This window comes from Hypanus sabinus, chromosome 7 (assembly GCF_030144855.1).
Source record: "Hypanus sabinus isolate sHypSab1 chromosome 7, sHypSab1.hap1, whole genome shotgun sequence".
Classification (NCBI taxonomy): domain Eukaryota; kingdom Metazoa; phylum Chordata; class Chondrichthyes; order Myliobatiformes; family Dasyatidae; genus Hypanus; species Hypanus sabinus.
Window position 1 is genome coordinate 143,272,444 of NC_082712.1, and position 24,326 is coordinate 143,296,769.

General features: G+C 39.5%; 1 protein-coding gene across 2 annotated transcripts in view; it reads right to left on the reverse strand.

Annotated features, from left to right (window-relative positions):
• Positions 1-24,326, reverse strand: part of dennd2b (DENN domain containing 2B) — a 439,983-nt gene that overhangs the window by 362,906 nt on the left and 52,751 nt on the right. The window contains exon 2 of one of the 2 annotated variants that reach the window (XM_059975845.1): positions 7,970-8,032. The gene's annotated coding sequence lies outside the window, so the exon portion shown is untranslated. Of the gene's footprint in view, positions 1-7,508; positions 7,568-7,969; positions 8,033-24,326 lie in introns of those variants that run through there. The other variant, XM_059975847.1, reaches the window with a different exon arrangement.

Consider the following 24,326-nt stretch of genomic DNA (forward strand, 5'->3'; position numbering starts at 1 on the left):
GATAGGATGACTAATGGAACTACTGTAAGTATGAACAACTATGAACTTAGAAGAGCAACATAAAGGGGCGACATGAGGTGTTTACAAGATTGTAGCAATCAAGGCATACAACAGATATTCAATTCTTTCAAAGATGGCATGTTTATGTGCAACAATTAAGAAGGTAGGTACAATATTTGACTTTGTAAGTACAATACTGAATACAAGCAGAATGAAGTGAGGCTAACCTTTATAAACCACTAGTTAGGCTTCTGTGGGAATATCGTGCTTGACCAATGGAAGCCACACTTTACTAAAGATATCAAGGATTTGTGGAAAAACTGAAGAAATATGGCAGGATATAAAAGAGGCAACGGAGATGAGCTTTGCAGAGAGGTTGGAAAAGCATTTTTTTTAGGAGTTAGGAGTTTTGCTAAAATAGGAAAAGTTGCTCTCTCTAACAAGAGTATTCATCGCAAAGGCTGTTGATTTGAAATAGAAACTCTAGGGAAAACTAAGATGAATACAAATAAATTATGAGGTTCTGGTATGGTCCAACCAAAAATGGTGGAATCAAATTCTATGAGAATAGTGAGAGGAAAAAAATGATATTGAAAGATAATTAATATGCAATTTTATGGAGAATAAGTTTGGGTATAGGACTGACTCAAACAGCTTGTTCAAAGATCCAGCATATGTGATGACCTAAATGTCCCTTTTGTGTGTTGTAAGATTCTATGGTCTTATGATTCCAAGTTCTTTCTTCTTAGAACCACTCACATCATTTATTCTTCACTCATCACAAGCAGCTGGTGATGTCCACTGACTACAATTAACAAGATCATTGTGACATATGCTTCATCAATTGTGGTTAGTCAAATCAAATCTTTTTGTATGTTTGTGTATTTTCCTCTGTTAATTGTGCTCGTTCAGTGTGTTCTCCATTACTAACAAAAGCGGGAATAGCATTGTTGTTATTCTGACTTTGGAGATGTCTGTGAAGTTATAAATGGCTGCACTTCGTGGCCAAGAACCTGGAGTCTTAAGACTGATTTATACTTGTGTGTCACATCTACGCCGTAGGTATCGCGTACCTTACGCTGTAGGGTGACATGCACCTCTCCAGAAAAGTTACTCATGCGTTGTGGCGACGCAGACCACAACAACTGTGATTGGTCCGCTTGGCAGCATCACAGTTCCTCCTACGCATTTCCAGTTGCTTCTTCTCCGCCATGTCTGCACACTGATGCAAAACAGATGAACCAAATCATCAAATCTATCTGCCGACATGCAAAAATATTTGAAATGCACTTCCTCATCCATGTCTCTCATGAAGAAACTCAACACAGTGGCATAGAAACCCCACCGCCAACTAGCATTTTGGTGCACACCAACACATGCTCGCTATGGCATAGAGCGAGGCAGAAGTGAAACTCAGGGCTACGGCGTAGACAGTACACACAAGTATAAATCAGCCTTTACACATTAAACCGTGGAATGGGAGATCTTTATTTTTGACCTTCAGTGACACACCGGTTGGTAGGCTGATTGGTCATTGTAGATTGTCCCGTGATTAGGCTCGGGTAGGATTGGAGGTTGCTGGGCAGCACAGCTCGAAGGGTTGGAAGGGTCCACTCCGCGCCGTATCTCAATAAAATAAGAAAAATAAAAATAGTTTATCTACTGAGGGTGTGAAACAACATATCATATCTTTTAACCCCAACTACATCATTGTGAGAAGCCAAAGTAAAGTGAGGGAATTCCTGGGTGTGATTTCAAGGGAAAATCTTGTCAATTATAGGTCAGAAACAATTAATGGTGCAACAGCAACTCCTGTTTTCCTTTCTACCTTCAGATAGAAAATAGTGACAAATATGAATATAGAATAAGCAAATGCTGAAGCAATTTGGTAATACTAATAATGTGCTAAAATCAAGTTAAAGACTTGAGGTTCAAACGAATAGTGGTGATTTGCTAAACGTTATGGAATTATCCAGGAAATGGCACCAAACGGAGATGAGTCATTAAGACAATCCTTGTACCATCAAATATCTCAGAGTTGAAGCATGATACTGACTGTGGCTGGGGAGTGGTAACCAAATAAGGAAGCAAATTTTAAAAGTAAACAGGAAGCATTTGTTGAATGATTACTGTTTAATTTGCTGAAATTTGTCAGTTTAAAATAACTTCCCCTAACAAGTGAAAGTAATCCCCTCCGACATTGCTAGTAAAACAAAAGGGGAGAAAAGGTAACAAAATAAAAAAGACGTTTCTCCAACTGTTGCTGGTGGAAAACGTGTAAAGGGTGCTTACAATTCCCCTTAAAAAAGAAAATCAAGAAAATGATGATGAAACTGTGTTAGATATAAAAGAGACCACTGCTAGTATACTGGGTTGTGAGCATTTCACCATGAAGTAGATATTACAGCCAGGGAAAAGGTATAAATTAGATGAATTAGCCCACTGATGGGACTGAAATCAAGATTACCAAAGACCTGAAAACAGTGGCTGTTTCACCAAGAGGGCAAAACTTTAAGCAATTTTTAATGGCATGTTAATTATTAAGAATTTGTGGCATTCAGTAACAAACATATATTTGAGAAACATTAAAGGATTAATCCAAAGATTAGGAAGAATATTTATATGACCATTCATGAGAATGCAGAATATATTAGAGTAGTTGGCCAAAGGTGGATTATTCACAATGTATAAAAGAAATGATTAGGATTAGAACAGACAGGATTAAGATCAATTCCTATGTTGAACAAAAACATTACCTCCTGTGCTAAAACATCTAGAGATTTGATAAGTTTTATTTCAGAACTTTTCATTGGTTTTCATATTTGAAAATTTAAAATGGTGGTTCAAATTGTTGCTCTGAATAATGCAATCTGGAAGTTGTCCCATGTCATTAAAATAATTTTGCAATCATACCAAGAAGCAAGAACTTCAAACGTGAGATTTACTAAACAACATTCTCAAGTTCCCCTGTATAATGCTGAATTGAAGCTGGCATTTGTAAATTCAGAACAGTGTTCCCAATTTGCACATCATTGGAGTTCTCGGTGTGTGACACGGTGGGTGCAACCTTTGCAGACACCTCTTAAAGGCACACCACTATTCCTTCCAGCTACAGGTAAGCTTTGCGACTGGATGTATGAATGCTGCAATGAAGGAAGATTGGGAAAGTGCTCCCACATGTCTAAAACAGGCTGATGAAGAACTATCCCCAGTGAAGGCTTACTACTTATGTAGAAACCAGCCCATCTGCCCAAGACTAGGCCCGGCACTCCAAGCAAATCCCTGTAAGGCTCTAAGTGCAGTCTGTGTATGCCTGCACTTTAGAGAACCCTGCAATGCAGGCAAATGTGTATGTCCATTTTGCCTGTTTCTGGGACTGAAAATAAAGTAGATGGTGTCTCCTTTCCCTTGATTGTGGAGTGTGTGCATCCCCTTAAACAGAAGGAAGTGTCAGCCTAAGTGGAGCAGCCTGGAATAATCCTGAAGTCAGGAAGTCATGAGTGACCATTAAAGATGCAGATGAAGCTGCATTCGAAATCATGGGAGAGTAACGACCTCAGTGAAAGCAAAATTCCAGTTTGTGTGTTAGCCCTTTAAAAGCATAGTTATAAAGAAATGAGGGTTAGTAAAACCTGGTTGTTCTGTGAGTGAGTGTGAGCTTCAAAGTGTCACAGCAGGTGAACTTGGCATGTTCCTATGGTATTGATAGGAACCGGGGAAGATGTTTCCACAAAAATGCAAAATGCTGCAGCACATCAGGCTAACTGGATTTTCAACAACACAGTTGTTTTCATTTTGGAAATAAAGACACAGCAGGTCCAGTAGCATCTGAGGAGAGAAAGTGGTAATGCTTCATGCCAAAGATCTAAAAAAAAATTGAAATGAGGCGTTAATCTCATGTTCCTCATGAACCAATCCCTGTTAATGCTATTGTAACTCCCCCCCACCCCCGCCCCGGCCCTTCTCACCTCCATATCTACCACATTAATAGATATTTTTGAATGGTAATTCTTTGTTTTATGGCTGTCTATGGGAAGACAAACTTCAGGGTTGTATATTGCATACATACTTTGATAATAAATGTACTTGTAATCTTTTTCTGACTAACATACTCAGCTCATCCCATTCTTATTGGCCAAAAATGGAGGCATCCATCTGTTGACTAATTAGTTAATTCTCTTCAAGTACTCGTCCAGATAAGGAAAATTGTTCATCCCTATTTTCATTTCTTTAGTTCTTCACTCACAGTAACATCTTGTCTATATTATTATAAATCTTCTTTGTGTGAGTTCTCACATCCTTTCCACAGTGCATTCCCCAAAACTGCACACTGTCCCATATGTGATCCACCTCTTAGAAAGTTCTCCCTATTTCATACTGTATGGCTTGGTTGATAAATGTTCATTTAACCATTTTATCCACTTAATCTGCCAATTTTAGGATTTGCAGAATTGCACCACAGAGTTCTTCTACACCTTTTAGCATCCTACCATTTATCGTGTATTCTCTTATCTCATTTTCTCCTGAAATATGTCCTCTGGTCTATTTATCACATCTGTGTCCATCCAACTGTTTATTAAAGATTTTAATTATCAGAAACCAGCTATGTCATTGGCAAAGTGCTTAATCATGTCCCTTTACTTATTAAATATTCATCACAAAAGGTAAGAGATTCACTATTGTGCAAAGAGAAATTGTTTTGGAGGCTAATATGATTACATTATGTATTTAGTGCAATTTACAGTACATGAACATTCAGGAAATCGTCTATACAAACAACCAGCTTCATACAGTCATGGTAGATTGACCTTAATTCACAAGGTCATTGTCTACTATAATCTTTAGGCACCAATATCTCTCGAAACACTTCAGTAATGCCTTTCCTGCTTTCAAATTTCTCCCTACATCAGGAATCACTACATATATCGTTCAGGCCCACTGTCCTCTGCTCCACTTTATTCAGGTAGTTAATATGATTAAATTTGGGATTGCTTCATTCTGCCCTCCTATTACCCTTCTCTACAAGATTCTTGCCTTTGATTCACTTCCCAAACTCATCATTTTTCCATCTTCAATTTCCAACCAGTTTTGTCCTACTAACATGGACTAATTTGAGGCACTTTGACAGTGCTTGATTCTTGCTGCACTAATGATGGTCTTGCTGTTGCGGGCGGGTCAAATTCCAATTAAAACATTGCTATTGATTTATGTGTCATTATGGCAAACAATTTCACAAATTCATGCTCCAATACAGCAGATGGCTTGAAACATTACACATTGATTTCTAAACCGATAGGAAGTCACATTCCGCCCTGATATGTATTTTTACACTATGAATCCTTCCACACAAAGACAATTTCATAAACAGCAACTTTGCGCAGCACGGAAACAAAGGATACATTGTTCATTTGTACAGGAATCGGCAGCAGAGCAAATGTGCCCGTAGATTGCACAAGATTGCGTCTGCTTTCAAAATTACTCAGATCAATTTTAATGCTGTTCTGGTCAAACGAACAAGGACAGAGTTTTGAATTCTCAGGATAGAAGACAGAAATGTATTTCCTTATGAAGTATCATAATCATTGGCCCAAATCCAATGCCATGAATTATTTTTTGTATTTGTAATATGTAAATTACTGCAAAATATCAAGGCAACCATGAAATTAATACCGACGGTAATTGCAACAGTCTGTAAAGCACTCCTCATTTCATCCAAACATATAATGAATCTATACAAAGCAAGATATTACAAAACAGGCATGTTTCAGCTGGTGAAAAGATATGAGGAATAATTTCCCAGCTGGTGCCCACTGGGAGCATAAACAGAAATTTAATTAATGATTGCAAAATCACAACATATAGCAGAATTCCAACAACATACTGCATTATGAAACTTTGTATTAATGGTCACCAGAAATTGCTTTTCAAATACTTGTTTATCCCACATTTACATCATTTTTGTAAAGGTTAGTTATTCATATTCAGAAGCATTTCTGATGCTGATTTCACTGTTTCATTAAAACCATCAATAGGCTCTTAATTAGCGAGCTGTCAACATCAAAATAAATGACTGTGATTAGAAAACTAATTTAAATTAGCCAAGCACCATGGAACCAGAGCACCAGCACAGATGAGTCCTCTTCCAATTGCATCTCATTTGCCATTAGCAATAAACGATCATAGTGTAATGAATAAAATTATTAACTTCCAGAATAAATCACAACTTTTAATTTAGTATCACACTGCTTCATGCAAACTCCTGTAGTCTTCAGGTCTTGTATTTCTGCACTACTTCCAACTCATAATTAACACAGATGTAATGAGATTACAAGGATACCTGGAGTTTGTAGAGATAGAAATATATATTTATTAACTTGGCTAGCTCTAGGGTTTAAAAACAACCCATTTATTGCCCATATCCCTAAAATATCTTCCTTTTAGATCATGGTGGATATACCTGATTGATCTATACTGCCTCAAATATGTAAAAATTAATGGACAGTTTATGATGGCACCTTCCCTGCAACCAGAGAAGATGGAACATCCATCAATTTACCTCTTCCCTTCTCACCTATCCCAGGACCCAAACAATTACTCCAGGGTAAAACAGTCACTTCCAATCTAGTCAAGTACAGTCAGTACTTATGTGGCCTCCACTACAGCAGATCAGGGAATCACCTTGCAGAACTCGGTCATGTAATCCGTAGCTTCCTGTTGCGTGCCATTTTGATTCTTAATGTCACTTCCATTCCAACACATCTTCTACCTCCTCCACTGCCCAATGTAATTACCTTATCTAGGCGGTTTGCAAGCTTTTGGAATGAACTTACCTCCTTTGCTCATGGTTTCCTATTATCAAGCTTAAGTTCCTTTCGCACCCCAGTTCTTTAAAATGCCTGGTTATCTGATCTGACCGAACCCATCTCCATGTTGTCTTTTGTCCTGCACCTCATCCTATCTCATGCCCTTCCTTTGAAAACTAAATCCTCCATGATAGCACAAACTAGCAATTGTAAAACCAGCCAATGCACCACTGGCACCACCTTCTCACCATCAACGACATATATATAGAACAGTGCTGGAAAAGGGTCAGAAACGCCAGGAAAGATTCCACCCACCCAGCTCATGGACTGTATGTCCACTCCCATTAGGGAGGAGGCTACATAGAATCTACACTGGGACCACCAGACTCAAAAACAGTTACTTTCCCCAAACAGTAAGGCTGATCAACACCTCCACCCATTAACCCACCTACCCACCTCTCCAAACCCCCACCACCACCAATTCTTTATCATTTCCTGTCAGCTCCCTTATGTACAGTGTCTGGCATCACTTTGTATATAAGCTTCTTATGTATTTATTTTTATTGTGTTGTTATTATTGTCGTGTTCTTTATCTTATTGTGTTTGTGTATTGCAATGCATCAGATCTGGAGATCTGGAGTTCATTCTCCTTTACACAGGTATACTGGAAATGACATAAAATAATCTGAATCTTCAATCACTTACGATATCCTGAGTGACTCGACAGACTTAACTCTCCGGAATACAGGTACAGCACCTTTAAGCGGACCAAGGGTCATTGCCTCGGCTGGAAGAGAGGGAAGAGGGGAGCACTCAAACCAAACTAAAATGGCAGGGTGTAAAATTTCCTCTATCCAGTATCTTGTACAACCACTGGAGAACAAGATAAAGGACCCAAGGGCAAATATTGCTGTAACAGAGGGAAATGAGGGATTGCTGTGTTCTCTGTTACATGGAGACATGGCTCACCTTGGGCGTGCCGGTTACTGTGATCAGACTCAGGGGCTTCTCTACAGGATGGACCAGACTGCAAATTCAAATGGAATAAAAGTTGGGGGGTTACTTTCATGATAAACTCTTTGTGCTGCTTGGGCATAGCGATTTTGTCACATTTCTGTTCTCCCAACATGGAGCATCTAATGATTAAGTGTCATCCTTCTACTTACCGAGAGAGTTCTCCTCCTTGAACTTGACCTCAGTTTACATACCGCCACTTGATGCATTGATATCTGTGACGAGCAAACAAGAAACAGCTTTTCAAATCACTGCCAGGGACTTCATTCAACAAATCTCTGTGAAATTATCATCAACTTATCACCTTTAGCACTGGCGGTTCCAATGCTCTCGACCGCTGCCATGTTACCATTAGGAATGCCTACCATTCCATCGCTGGAACATATTTCACTAAATCTGATCATCTGGCTGCCCTCCTCCTACCTGCAGATGCAGAGGCTAAACAGCAAGGTGTCAGAAGTAAGGACAAAGAAGAGGTTGTCACAGGAGGCGGAGGAACTACAGAATGGCTACAAAATGGCTTTGAGTCAGTGGACTGGGCCATGTTCAGGGACAAAGGTACTGATTTTATAAAGTCAGTCGTGGATAAATTTTCACTATAAAATCATTTAGAGTCTTTTCCAACCAGAACCATGAACCTTGAGTTTGACAATATGCTGAGGGCCAGATTCAGGTCTAGACGCCCAGGTATGACCTCTGGAAAGTCATCTCACATGCGAAGTGGCAATTCCACACCAAACTAGAATCACAGAAGGATGCTGACAGCTGTGGCAAGGCTTGAATGCCATCACCTCCTACAAAGTGAAACCAACTGAAATAAGTGACAACAAGATCTTGATCCCAGATGAGTTCAATGCCCATTATGCTCGCTTTAACCATTAAAACATGGTGGCACCTTCATGAACTCCCACAGACTCTGAGATTTCAATCTCTGAAGCAAATGTGAGAACATCCTTCAGGAAGGTGAACACACAGAGAGCATGTGGCCTGGACAGGGTACCTGGCTGAGTACCAAAGACCTGTGCTGATCAACTGGCTGGAGTATTCACTGAGATCTTTAACCTCTCGCTTCGGCAGTCTGAGGTAGCCACCTGTTTCAAGCAGGCTTCAGTTATACTGGCGCCCAGGAAGAACATGGTAACCTGCCTCAATGCACTTACGTCCACTGTGATGAAATGCTTTGAGAAGTTGGTGGAAAAAGCATCAACTCCTGCCTGAGGAGCAACTTGGATCTGCTTCCATTTGCTGCCCACCATCACAACAGGTCAACAATAGATGCCATTTCATTGGCACTTCACTCATCACTGGAATATCTGGACAGTGAAGAGACATACATCAGGATACTCTTCATTAACTTCAGCTCAGCATTTGACACTATCATCCCCTCAAAACTAATCAATATGAGACCTGGGCCTCAGTACCTCCTTGTGCAACTGGATCCTCCAGTTCCTCATTCGCAGACTCCAGTCAGTTCAGATTGGTAAAAATATCTCCTCCACAATTACCATCGGCACAGGTGGACCACAAGGCTGTGTGCTTAGCCCCCTGCTCTACTCACTTTATACTTATGACTGTGAGGTTAAGCACAGCTCCAATGCCATATTTAAGTTGGCTGATGACACCACTGTCATAGGCTGAATCAAAAATGGTGATGAATGGAGATTGAAATTCCAGCTGAATGGTGCCACAATACCAGCCTCTCACTCAATGTCAGCAAAGCGAAGAACTGATTACAGGAAGAGGAAACCGGAATCCATGAGCCAGTCCTCATCAGGGAATCAGAGGTGAAGGGGGTCAGCAGCTTTAAGTTCCTTGGCATTATCATTTACGAGGATCTGTCCTGCGTCCAACATGAGGATCTGTACTGCGTCCAACACATAAGTGCCATTACAAAGCAGGCACAGCAGTGCTTCCACTTTCTTAAAATATTTACGAAAAATTCAGCATGTCATCTAAAGCCTTGATAAACTTCTATAAATCTGTAGTGGAGAGTATATTGACTGGTTGCATCACAGCCTGGTATGAAAACGCAAATTTTCGTTGCGTTTTCATGTTCAAATTTTCATGTTCAGTCCTTGAACAGAAAAGTCTACAAAAGGTAGTGGATAGAGCCCAGTCCATGACTGATAAAGCCCTCCCCACTATCGAGCACATCCGCACAGAGCGATGTTGTAGGAAAGCAGCATCAATAACAAGGATTCCCACCATCCAGGCCACGCTCTCTTCTCATTGCTGTAAAGAGGTACAGGAACCTCAGGACTCACAACACCACGTTCAGGAACAGTTACGACACCTCAACTGTACGCGCCTGAACCAGAGAGGATAACTTTGCTCACTTTCATTCACCCCAACACTGCACTGTTCCCACACTATGAACGCACATTCAAGGACTCTTCATCTCACTTTCTCAATGTTCATTGCTTATTTATTTATTTATTATAATTATTTTGCTTTTTTTTCTTTTTGTATTTACACCATTGGTTGTCTTTTGTACGTTGGTTGTTTGTCCATCTTATGTGGGGTTTATCATTGATTCTATTGTGTTTCTTTGTATTTACTGTGAATGACTGCATGAAAATGAATTTCAGTGTAGTATAAGGTGACAATTGTACATTGATAATAAAATTACTTAGAATTTGAACACATACCCCAGTTTAATCTTACAAATCTGCTCTTGGTTTTCCTGTGTACATACTAAACTGTAAGAGAAGTAGTAAAAAACTAAGAGGGAAAAAAGACTCACCACCCATCGTCCACCAGGTCTGCTTCCATCTTTCCATTTACTACCTGGAATGCACCAAGTAGTGAGAACAGGCGCCAGCTGTCCACGTCTTCTTAACCATCATGCCAACCGGCTGAACATCACTCTGACACTCGAATCTGCAAACCAGTACTTCCTTGCAAACACTAGTGTCCGTCCCCATTCCTAATACTATCAGAAGCATCCCAGATTGTTGCCTATGTTAGTTGGGACTTTCATTCAGAGTAGAATTTGTGCACTCAGTTAACAGCTGAAATCCTTTCAATTGGCAGAAGCGTGGGAGCAACAGTTGGTAGAAAAGAAAGGATAGCAAGAAAAACAAAGCGATATTATCCCCAATTAAATGCAATGGCAAAGGTAAATGAAGCAGACAGAACAGGTTGGTGTGGTTAGGATAGATGCATAAAACTGAAATTGTACTTGCTGCCATTAACAACTGAACTCCATTGTTTGTCTCCCCCATCAGGATTGTCTTAAAGCCCTTGCTTCTTTCTACAAAGCTTCATCTTCCCATCTACCAACACTCTCATTTGCCTGGCAGAATTTGTTCACACCTTAAACAACCTTCCTTTTGATTCCTCTCATTTCTTGCAAATCTGAGGTCGAGCCATGAGCATTTGCACAGGCCCAAACAAGGCCCATCTTTTTATTAGTTACCTGGCACAGTCCTCGTTCCAAACCATCTCTGATACCACTCCACAACTTCTTCCCTATTACATTGATGATTGCTTCTTGCACCTGTGCAGAATCCATTAATTTTAAACTATCTTGGCTACCAACTTCTACTCCACTCTCAAATTCCATTGGATCATCTCCGCCTTTTCTGGATCGCTGTTTCTGTCTCAGATGCAAACTACCCATTGCCATTTACTATAAACCCACTATCTTACCCCGTGTTCCTTTCTCCCTCTCCTTTCAATCCACCTCCGATCCTCCCAGTACTGTTCCCTTTTGCACATCCAGCCCCTATCCCTCATTTTCAACCCTTCCCCTTCTGGATCCATTAACATATTAACCACGTACTTTAACCACCAAATCTGTCCCCCAGACTGTTTCCATCTGTCTTTTATCTCTCCAATAATGGTTCCATCATCACCTTCCCTACTTAATAGATTCAAGCATCTGTACCCTTTGTGCCCCTGCTTGTCATCCTCCAGCTGCTTTCACCCTTGCCTTGCTTTGCCCTTTATTCCCTTGTCTGCTTCCTATTACACACCTGTCTCATCTTCATTTCTCCCTTACCACACCTGGCTCCCTCTACGCATCACCCCTCATCCTTTCTCAGTCCGCCTATCATCTACTGGTCCTGTCTCTGCTCCTCTCCTCTTTATATTGACTATCTTCGCTCTCAGACCTGATGTAGGATCTCATCCCAAAACATTGGCAATTCCTTTCCCCTCACAAATGCTGCTTGATCTGTTGAGTTACTGAGTATATTCCTTCTCTAGGTAACTTTATTGAACTTCAGTAGGAGTTAAATAAAAATCACAGGCAAATTATCTGACTGATCCTCTTATAAAGAATATCATTAACTGAAATTGTGTGAAGTAAATTTTCTATTTTTCAGGTTTTTGTTAATAAATCAGCACTAACTTCATTAGGTTGATGTTTTCTCAACTTTGGAAACTAGACCCAAGAGTTCAAGAGATCGAACTGTTGAGTAAAATGTTCTGTCACAGCTAGAGGAAAAGATGGACAAAAAATAGACCATTCCATTTTAAATAAAAATGCCTTTCTGCTCTCAGTGTATGTACTGTAGTTAATGATGATTAATAAAAAATTTGGTTCTGGTAATTCGTTTAAGCACACAAATCAGTGGTGAAGGCAATTCATCTGTGACAACTACATGCGGGAAACATTTGACAAGTTGTGTCACAGTGCAAAGTGTCAAGCACTGATAGACTTTCTCATGTTCTGAATTAAAAATAAACAGTCCACTTGAAAGAAACTTTATGCTTCTTCCAGGAACTCAGCTGGTTCTTAGTGCATCTCAACAAGATGGTACATATTCTGAGCATTTCACTTGACACTGAACTGAAATCTAAACCTTATGAAATTCACATTCAGTCAGTAGATCTCAACACCTTTTATGGAAGGACCAGCAAATTACAATATATGTTCAGAATTTATTCCATTAACTTCCATTGAACTGAATCACAGAGGCAGATTACAAAAAGCTAAATAGCACATTTAACATTTAACAATGGAATTTCTCATCTGTACATTGGGTTGATAAATCCTATTGCTAATTTTTTTCTAGCAGTTCTGGGTGGCTTCAGTAAAAAGGTCAGCGTGTTCTGCTTTCTGCATGGCAGTCAGTAACGAGTTAGTGCATCTGACCTCCCATGCTATGGCCAGACTCAGTATTGCATCCAGAAGCAGAGCTGACAAGTCCTGAGCGGAGGGACCAGGTGTATTTCACTTCTCACCCCTCAGCTTTAAGTCAGGATTGAATGGCATATACAAGAGAAAATCTGCAGATGCTGGAAATCCGACCAACACACACAAAATGCTGCAGGAACTCAGCAGTTCAGGCAGCATCTACGGAAGAAAGTACAGACAACGTTCCGGGTTGAAACCCTCCTGATGAATTATATCGGCCCGAAATATCGACTGAACTTTTTTCCACAGATGCTGCCTGGAGTGCTGAGTTCCTCCAGTATTTTGCATGTGTTGCTTGAATGGCATATGTTACCTGACCCATTCGTTTGAATGGGGTCCTTGATTTTGACAACCAATTGTAAACATGTGGTCATCTATAAATTTGCTGAGTATGCTCACAGGAAAATAAATCTCAGAATTGTATATGGTGACATTATGTACTTTAATAATATGTTTTCTTTGAACTTTGTCTTTTTACAATTCCTTTCACTTAGTTTTAAAGTTTAATTAATTTCTAGATGCTTTAAGTTTTTTTTGTTGTAATTATTTACATCAACTAAGTTTTTAAAGGTCTCTGATTATAAGTCTGTTGGTCCAAACTGTAGCAGCCATGAGGTTAAAGGGACTGACAGGCATGAGGACAGTAAAGATGGAGAAGGACAGAGTGGTAGGAGTAAAAGTGGCTGTTGCATCGGATCCTCAGAGTGCTGCCATGCTGGTATGAGTGAGAGAGGCTAAGGTACTAGATTGCAGGCACCTGCTTGGATCTAGATGATGAGAGGTAGAAATGGAGGGAAATCAGTGAGGGAGGGTTAGGGTCAATGAGGGTGGGCTGAGATGTTTGGAGGGTTCTGAGCCGGGGCTGATTGGGATCTGGGAGGAGTTGTGGGGAGGGGTAGTTATTGAAAAGGAAGGGGTGTGAGGCAAAAGACAGAGAGTAACTTTTAGTACTTATTTCAATGGAGTCCCTACCCAATAGAGATGTAATCAAGCCCAATTGTCCCAGAAGTGCCCACAAGAAATGCTCCCAGGACAATGTGAGGTAATGTCCTTGGCAAAAAAGTTTCAGATGTGCACAGGGAATAATATGATCTGTTTTGTGTGAGACGTGAAAGTAGAATATGTCAAGAAGCACCCAGTCCAATTTGTAGAAATAACCTGTAAATGACCATTATCACACTTCACTCTACAATAAAAGAATGCTGTTGTTGAACAGTGCTATTCTCGGTATTAGGATATCCTTACTCAGAATTTACTAAATGTCATTTAATATGTCAGATTAAATCCAAACCTTATTTGGATCTGGTTAAAAATAATTTTGTTTACACAACTGATGAAGATGATCCTTTCACAAAATTGAGTTGAAAGAAACAAAAGATGACATAGGACCTCAACAACATCTAAATCATGCTGGTTATATACGCCAGATATTCTTATACATACTTTTACAGAGAAGCCACTGTGAAATTTGTGAAGCAAACCTCTGATGTAATGGCTACATTGTTGAGAAACACGTGTGTTGTTTTATTTGACAAGTGACGTCCAAATTGTTGCGAAGTTGCATTGAATGTCATGCAGATGAAGATGTTCATCTATGCATAAAATCGCCCAACCAAGAGCACTCAGAGAATGAAGAGCACAATGCAATCAATGTGTATCCTGATTTGACACCAGCATGGACGTTTTAAGGTTGACTACTCTCACTGAACTTACAAGAGCAGAAAATATCTTCAGCAACAGGAAGGCCACACTCCTTCACTTTCCTCTCTCTTATCTCTTACTTAACCCCACCAGTGTTTTGTACAAATTCAAATACATTTAGATTAGATACTGCCTGATAACTGGTGGAAGCTACAATGATTTCTGTACGGGGATTCTAACCTTTCTAGAGTTATTATGAGTTGCTAAAGACTACCTTGAATTGTGGGGCAGGTGTTCAAAAACTTCTGTTCTTCTTCACATTCACATTTTCCCCATATGGTTGCTTTAGTTGGTAACTCCACTGGATGCTTCATGTCTGTAAGAATGGGCACCATGCAGGACAAACTGTAGGAGGGGAACCGAAGAAGGAAAAGGTGGAGGTGGGAATGGTACTAGATTCTCAACATAAAGCTATTACAGCACAGGGACAATCATGGAGCTTTTCCCTACCTGAAGTTATTGTGAAATATCAGTAAGAACATCCTTCCTGACATCATCCATCAGTTCCTACCACTGTGGCAATCTCAGAACACAGAAGGTCTGCTTTGCCAGGAACTGTCAGGTCCATCATGGCTATAAACTTTTCTATATCCTATTTTGAGTCATAAAGCACTACAACACAGAAGCAGCCCTTCAGTCCATCTAGTCTATGCCAACTGCCTAGTCCTAGTCTCATCTACCCACACCTGAACCACAATCCCCAGACCAAGCTCTTCCAAACTTCTCAAATATTTCAGTTCAACCCCTTTCCACTGCCTCCACCAGCAGCTTGACCCCCATTCACACCACCCTCCAAAGATCCCTCTCAGGTGCCCCTTAAATGCTTAAACCTTTCATCCTAAAACTAAAACCCGTAATCCTGGTCTCACACAACTTCAAGGGAAAAAGTCTTCATCTATTATCCAACCCATAATTGTAAGCCTCCATCAAATCTCCCATTCTCCTATGCCCCAGGGAATAGAGTCCGAACTTATTCAACTTTTCCCTCTAACTTGCATCCCTAAAGTCCCAGCAACATCCTTGTAAATTTTCTCCGCACTCTTTCAAACTTATTGATATCTTTCCTGTAGGTCGTTGACCAAAATAACATTCAATTCTCCAAATGTGGCCTCACCAACACCTTATACAACTTCAACACAGCATTCCAAACCATGTTCTCAATGCGCTGGTTTATGAAAACCAATGTGTCAAAAGCTCTCTTTACAACCCTACCTGTGATGCCACTTTCAACAAATTATGGATCTATACTTCCAAATTGCTTTGTTCTACCATTCACCTCAGTTCCCAATCATGTGTATGATTGAAAGACAATTAAACTAGAAAAAATTCAATTAAGATCTCTTCCATCTCTTTCAACTCCATGCATAGGTGGCCAGGTTATCTTTAAGAGAACCTATTCAGTTTGTTGCTGTCTTTTAGTCTTTACTCTATCTGTTGAAGCCCTTGGGATTCTCCTTCACCTTCTCTGCCGGAGCAACCTCATCTCCTCTTTTTGCCCTCGTGATTTTTCACTTAAGTGTTCTCTTGCATTTCTCATACCGCACCAGGTACCTTTCATCTGATCCTAAATGCCTATATCTGACATACATCTTCTTCTTCTTAACTAGGGCCTCAATATCCCTTGAAAACCAGGGTCCCCAAACCTGTAAACATTGTATTTTGTTCAAACAGGAACATACAAATTTTGTCCTCTCAACATTTTACTTTTAAAGACTTCCCATTTATCAAGCAACCCTCTGCCAGAAAACAACCTGTCCCAATCCACACTTGCCAGATCTTTTCTGATACCATCAAAATCAGCCTTTTTCCCATCTAAAATCTCAACCTGAGGACCAGTACAGTCCTTCTCCACAATTATTATGAAACCAATGGAATTCTGATCACTAGATAGAAAGTGTTCTACTACACAAACTTCTGTATTTGCCCTGTCTCTTTCCCTGAATAGCAGATCTAATATTGCACCCTCTGGATGGGACCTCTATATTTTGATTAAAGAAACTTTCTTGAACATATTTGACAAAATCTATCAACTCCTTTTACAATTTGCAAGTCTCAGTCAACATGTGAAAAGTTAAAATCATTTAGTATCACAAACTTATTTTTCTTGCTGTTACCTCTCTACAAATATGCTCTACCAAATCCCTCTGACTATTGGGAAATCTCTGATCTGCATCGCTTTCTTATTCCCCAGTTCCATCCATATTGCCTGAGTAGGTGAACTCGCCAGTATGTCCTGTCTGAGCACTATGTGACAAGTAACCCCTCTGTAATACCTCCCCTTTCTATCTCATATAAAGCAATGCAACACCGGATTGACCTGCCAGTCCTGTTCCTGCTGCAACCAGGTCTCACTGATGGCTACAACGTCATAATTCCACGTGCTGGTCCATGCTCTAAGCTCATCTGCTATTCCTGCAATACTCCTCGCACTGAAATAAACAGTATTAGTCCCACCATGCTCCACCTTTCTGTTTTTTTCTTTCCGCATAAGTTCAGCAAAAGCTACTTTGTTGTTGGGCTACTTTCCCAACAGCCATTCTCCTAGCTGACCTGACACTCTGATTCCCACCCCTGGTAATTCTAGTGTAACCCTCCCCCAGCAGCATTAGCAAATCTTACCACATGGATATTGATCTTGGTCCCACTCCAGTTGAGGTGCAAATTATACCATTTGTACAGGTCCCACTTTCCATGGAAGAGAACCCAATGATCCAAAAATCTGAAACCCTCCCTCCTGCACCATCTCCTTAACCACGTGTTAAGCTGTATGATTTTCCTATTTCTGGCCACACTAGCACATGGCACAGGTAGCAATTCTGAGGTCACCATCTGGGAGGTCCTGTCTTTTAACTTAGCGCCTAACTGCCTGAATTCACTTTGCAGAATCTCACCACCTTTCCTGTCTGCTTCATTGGTAAAGATGTAGACCACAGCATCTGTTTGCTCACCCATAAGAATGCCATGGACTTGATCAAGACATGACTCTGGCCCTGGGAGGCAGCATACCATCTGGGAGTATCATTCTTGTCCAGAGATTTTCCCAACCCAGTCAATCCATTATCATCCCTTCTCACCCTTTCCCCTCTGAGCCACAGAACCAAACTTGACTACTGTGGCCTTCCTCTGCTAGGTTGTCCCTACAATATCCAAAATGGTATACTTGCCATAGAGGGAAATGTCTATGGAGCTAAGCTGCATCGTCTACCTGTTCCATTCTTCTTCCTTGATGGTCACCCAGTCACCTATACCCTGAAACTTAGGAGTAAAAATCTCTCTGTAACTCTCACTATCAACCTCTCTGTCTTCTGAATGGTCTGTAAGTCATCCAGCTCCAGTTCCCTAACATGGAGCTGCAGTTTGATTCACATAATGCAGCTGTGGTCATCAGGGACACTGGAGATCTCCCTGACTTCCTATATCATACAAGAGGAGTACACCACTGCCTTGGGTTGCATTCCTACTCTCTACCTGTGTAATTATGAAGGAGGAATGGAAAGCTTCGAGAAACTCTCCTAAGCTGTCTCCTTCTCTCACTGAAACCTTTTGAACCAAAACTCCAGCTTTCCACCACAATCCTGTTCACTTCAACAATCATAAGTGTATGAGATTCTGCAGATGCTGGAAATTCAGATCAAAACATACAAAGTGCTAGAGGAACTCAGCAGGTCAGGCAAAATCTATGGAATTTAATAAACGGGTGGAGACCCTTCATCAGAACTGGAAATGAAGGGGGAAGAACTGCAAGAGAGCCACAAAACACAATTCTTTAAATGAACAGGGCACAAAACTAGCACTGTTTGAAGTCAATTGCTTTTGAATGCTGCTAAATGGTTTATTGTAAGAGAATTCTTCAAAATTACATGTATTTTATAGCAACAGGAATGACTTGGATTGGCATTTACATTAAACAGGGTCATGAAAAATGTCCACCAGCTAGTTATTTAAAATTCATTTTGCACCAAGAAAAGTTTCAAATCAAGACCATTTTTCCCCTACTGCGATGCAGGCATTATTTCCTTTGTGCTTTTATCCTTGCCCCGATCGCCATACTTTTCTCCGAATGATATATTTAATTTTTTTTTTACAGAAGTTTTTCAGCCAAGTTCTTCTCAGTTTCACTGCTCAGCATTTAAATTCCTGGCCAAAATATAGGCACTTAGTAATACCTGTAAATTTTGTTCTGGAGTCAGAAAACTGATCTCTTACAAGATTAGAAGCACATACGTTTTGTGGTACATAGATAACAGTTCTCTGTAGAAATATGTATTGCTCTATTAGTGTTGTATAGCAAGGGGTTATTTCTGAGCAATTTGTGACAGGAAATGTAATGTTAATGCAATTGAGTTCATGGAATAGCTTTTAATATCATCAAGATATCCTAAGGGGGCTATTGTTTACAAATAGCAACAGAGAATTCTGCATATGTTGCAAAGATCATAAAGAGATTTTAAAACAGGATAATGTTTTAAAGGACATTCTGATTGTGCATCTGTGTATGTTTTGGTTAATGGATATATTAAATATACAGGATTAATCCAAACATTTTGGATTGTTTTACTTCCTCTCATTACAACTTTTTCCATATCTTTGTGGATACTTAACCAAAAGAATTATTAATACGGGAAATTCTGGAAATCCAAAGCAATGTGCACAAAAATGCTGGAGGAAGTCAGTGGGTCAGGCAGCATCTATGGCAACGAACAAACCGTAAATATTTTGGGCCGACACCTTTCCTCAGGACTGGAAAGGAAGGAGTTTGTGGCCGGTGCTCCCAATTCGGCCTCCTCGGCATTGGTGAGGCCAGTTGTAAATTGGGGGAATCGCTTCATCGAGCACCACCGTTCCATCCGCCAAAAGCTAAACATCTTAATTCCACTTCCCATTCTCATTCCAACATGTCAGTCCATGGCCCTCTCTTGTGACAAAATGAGGCCACCCTCAGGAGGTAGGAGCAACACCTTATATTCTATCTGGGTAGCCTCCAACCTGATGGCATGAATATCGATTTCTCCTTCCAGTTAAAAATAATTCCCTGCCCCTCCCCTCTTCTCACCTGCCTACTACCTCCCCCGGTGTCCCTCCTCCTTCCCCTTCTCCTACAATCTTCTCTCATATATAACCATATAACAATTACAGCACGGAAACAGTGCCATCTCCTCCTGTCAGATTCCTTCCCCTACAGCCCTTTACCTTTCCCACCCACCTGGATTCACCTACCACCCTCTAGCTACTCTCCTTCCCCTTCCCCCCCACCTTTTTATTCTGGCATCTCCCTCCTTCCTATCCAGTACTGAAGAAGGGTCTGGGCCTGAAACATCAACAGTTTGTTCGTTTCTGTGGATGCTGCCTGACCTACCAAGCTCCTCCAGCATTTTGTGTGTGTTCCAAAAGAACTATTGCTGCCAACTGTGCTCTTCAGTTACTTCCCACTCCTCTCCACCTCTATATTCATGAAGATAATAGATATTCTTACTAATCTATCTCAACAATCACTGGGAATTATTCAACATCTGATCCTCCTATAAAGAGAGTAATGATGGTAAATGATTTAGAGTCTTATAGCCGATCTTACTCCCATCTTCAACCATCAACAAATCCCCAATGGATGGGAAGCAGCATTTGGAACAATGGGTATTTTGCTCCCCACATGCACCAAAGATACTAAGACAGCAATCACAAGATAAATGTTGAGGTAAGATGCTACTATAACCCATTCATTCACAATTTGCATCGTGTCATTCAGTCTTCTCTTTATTGACATTTCTTTGTCTTCTCTTCATTGACTGAGTTTTTCCTTTACTACCAGATCACTTCAAGTAGATACCAACAGGACATTAATTCTATCTTCAGTTTTTATTAGCTTGAATTTTATAGCTTGCACTGCTTTTGCAAGTAATAATCTGAATTTAATATTCCCTGGACTAACCTATTGAAATTGGATTCCACTTCATATTCTTTGAAGTATTGGAGGTGGAACTTAATTCAGAGTCACTAATGCGAGATGTGTAGAATATTGACACTCCCACAAATGACAGAGATAATTTATGAGGAATATGCTGGGTCTGGAGACATTATTATGAGTAGAGTAAAGCTGGTTGTTTTCTTTGGAGCAGAGGAGGCAGAAAGGAGATTTACTTGAGGTGTGTAAAAACTATGAGAAATCTAGACAAGGTAAACAGGAATAGTTATTCTTCTTCCACAGAAAGGTCAATTATGAGAGGGCTAGATATAAGCATAATTGAAATAAACATTAAATAGGAGCTAAAACATTATTTCAGCTGAAAGCTACTGATAATTAAGATCTCATTATCATGAAGAATGATACATGAGGAGCCTCATAGCTTTTAAATGAAAAATACTTGAATATGCAATTTTTCTCCATTAACTATGGATGGAGAATGGATGAGGATTAACCAAATAGTTTGTTTTGGTTGGCATGGGCACAGTGGCCCAAGTAATTGTAAAATGTACTGATTTTTGGCATTAAAATCTTCTATACAAAATCGATTCAAGGCTTTTGCTACTCTTAGTGTTCTGTTCTAGTGGATAGCTTGTTTGTCAGCAAATGTGTACTAGACAAGCCAAGCAATGATAATCATGTGAAGCTACTGCTAGCTTCAACAATAAGTGATAGAGTCTTTGTTTTCCAGAACTACATGGTTTGGATGTTACTAAGGCCCTAAAATCAGACTTTGCCCTGTCCAAAACCTATTCATTTTGCCTACTAAGGACATGGTATACTGAATCTCAATTTTGGAACACATGAAGATATACTTGTTTAGTGGAAGTCAAGTTCTATTCTACACCAGAAGGCTTTCACTATTCACTAGTACTTGGTCCAGTTAGGATAGGATTATATTCCAGATCATGGGATGCACTGGTGGAATCCAAACTCACATCTTCAGATGCTTAAGACCAAACCACTGAATTACTAGTCACACTGCATATACTCTTAAATTCCTCAAAGTTAATAGAATTGAATTTTGGAAGTGAAATAGAACCAACAGACATTACAAAGGATGAGACTTCACTCCCAGGTTACTCAGATTCTCCTTCATAACTCATGACTCTAGGGGTCAGATTCAAGGGTCTTCTCTCCTTCTGAGTCTCGCACGAGCGCCTCCCTTGAAACTCAGAAGCGGGTTCTGATTTCAAGATAGAGGTAGGTCAAACCACTCTTTAATTATGATTTCCACTGAGTTGTCTTCTACCTATTGAACATTCCTCCTCCCTCTGCTGATCTGAGCTTCTAGTCTATTTCCACTTCAGTGTTAGCTATCTTACATTCATTTGAAATTCACATATTTATATACTTGATTGAATCTAATCCATTTGATACACATACATATTAAAAGGGCTGTGGTCCTGGTGTAGATCAATGGGAGTAGGCAATTTGAATGGTTCAGCATGGACAAGATGGGTCGGATGGCCTGTTTCCAAGCTGTACTTTACTATGACTCTATAACTATGACTATATTACTAAAATTTAATCCAGCTCAAACAATTAGTAGAAACTAACATGGCAGAGATCAGGAACCAACCTAAGATCTGACAGCAAGTTCACAACCAGAACACAAACCATCCTTCACAACATTCGGGAGTCAAATAAGACAAATTAATTAACACCTCTCCTTCTAGTGAAAACTAAATATTGCAAAGCTCTCACGCACTGCTGTCATGCTTAAGAGATGGGTTATTTAGTCTTTAACAGAAGATAACTGTTGCAGTGTATGGCTGTTGGCAGTGATCTGATACAGTATAGTAATTTCATAGTTAAAATAAGAGCACAATAATTCTGCAAAACTTATTAAAGTAAAAAATACTCTTTTTATACCTGTAAATTTTAATCTCCTTTTCCACCCCTGCACTTTTACAAGATGTCAGTACCATTTAAATAGGGAACATATTTGGATTTAAAGAGATTGATTTTGTTGATAACAGGATCAAAGAGATACATTCACTGAAATGTCATTTTCCCTAAGAACCTACATTGGCAATCTCAAAGATTTACAAGTGTGCACAATGGAATTTGCTGGCAGTATTTAACTATTTTGTTCAACCTACAAGCAAACCAAATTTATGTCTACACTTTCAGATCAAAGAAAGTTTAATAATGTTACAAATCTGATGCAAGTCAGATGGGCCTTTTTAATCTTTTAAAATATCTTCTATAGTGTATGACATGCCAACATCTAAGGAAGATCAATTGTAAGTATACAGAAGGGAAGAATTTCTGTTTTGTAATGATATTGAAAATCAGATCTGGATCCAGATGCTGTAATATTACCTGAAGACGATTTGAACTTGTTGATACACCACAGTCTTCAAGATTTCCATAAGGTGTTTCATTCAGAATGGTATCACAACTAATCTGAAAGGAGTGCATGAAACTTTTAATCACCACTGGTGGAAGAGGGAGTAAAGTGCCCTTTAAGCCACTAAAAATGTGCTTGCCTTGTTGTTAGGAGAAGGCAGTTCCAAAAGCATTGAGTTCTAGAAGGCAGCATTGACATCAAATCAGCACAATATTTCTGCTCTGTGCAGCTGCAGTGGATGTTCACTAAAACATTGTTTAGAAAGTTTAATGGCATCCACACATCCAAAGGAGCAGGCTCTATCATTCCACTTCTCATGCAGCATGACTTTCAAAAGTTCATTCATGACCTTTCCACCCCAGTGTTAGAATAGTTTTGTTAATGCCTTTGCTCTGCATTCAACTTTTTTTTATATATAACACACACAGTATGTGTGCAAATGCAAAGTAATATTTAAAACAGAATGGTATTGTGTAGCACTAAAATTGCAAATGAATATTCTGTCTTTCCTTTTAACAAAAGCTATAGTACATTCAAAATAAATAAATTCTAATATTCCACAAGAGATTCAATTCAAAATAGAACACATGACAAAAATATATAACTGTTTGTGTTGTGTGCATACTCTGGGGAGGATATATAGACAGATTTGAATTTAATCCAAATGTCACTATCTGTTTCCACTGTCTAACCATCACATAGTTTAGCAATTTGTTGTTATGCTGTTTCTGGCCATTTAGTCAGTGAGTAAAAGCCACTGAAAGCCAAGTTAATTATAGCATATCATCACTTCAAGAATGATGAACTAGCTTGAACACAATTTCTTTTACTGCTTTTGTGTTAAATAGCTTGTTCTTTTTTTAACAGTACTTTAGGTTTATGGCATTACCCACAATTTAGAGAAAGTAAGAGCAAGTGGTTTGACTATTTACAGGTGATGGGGAAATTGATGCCTCAATAAATGTGATGTTCAGTGATATTCAGAAGGCAGCCTGGTCTATTTATATAAATCAACATCACTCTAATTCTCTCATCAAACATGTCTTCTGTTACTGCATTTTTATGTCACTAAAAGCTTTTGATGGCAAATTATTTGGGAAATTATCCAAAAAAAGGAGTTGCTAGTTTAAAATCTATCTATAAAATGTCAATTTAAGAACTTGTGAATGAGATCTTTGACCATAAACTTTAACATAGGAAACTGCTCAGAATTTCCTATAACAGTTTGTTTAAATATCAAAGTCTAGTAATCTGTGGGAACAAAACTTAATTGTGAAGTCATTACTTAAAAACTTTAGAATTCTTTCATAAGCTATAGTTTCAGACATCATTTTTAAAAGGCTATGGGGC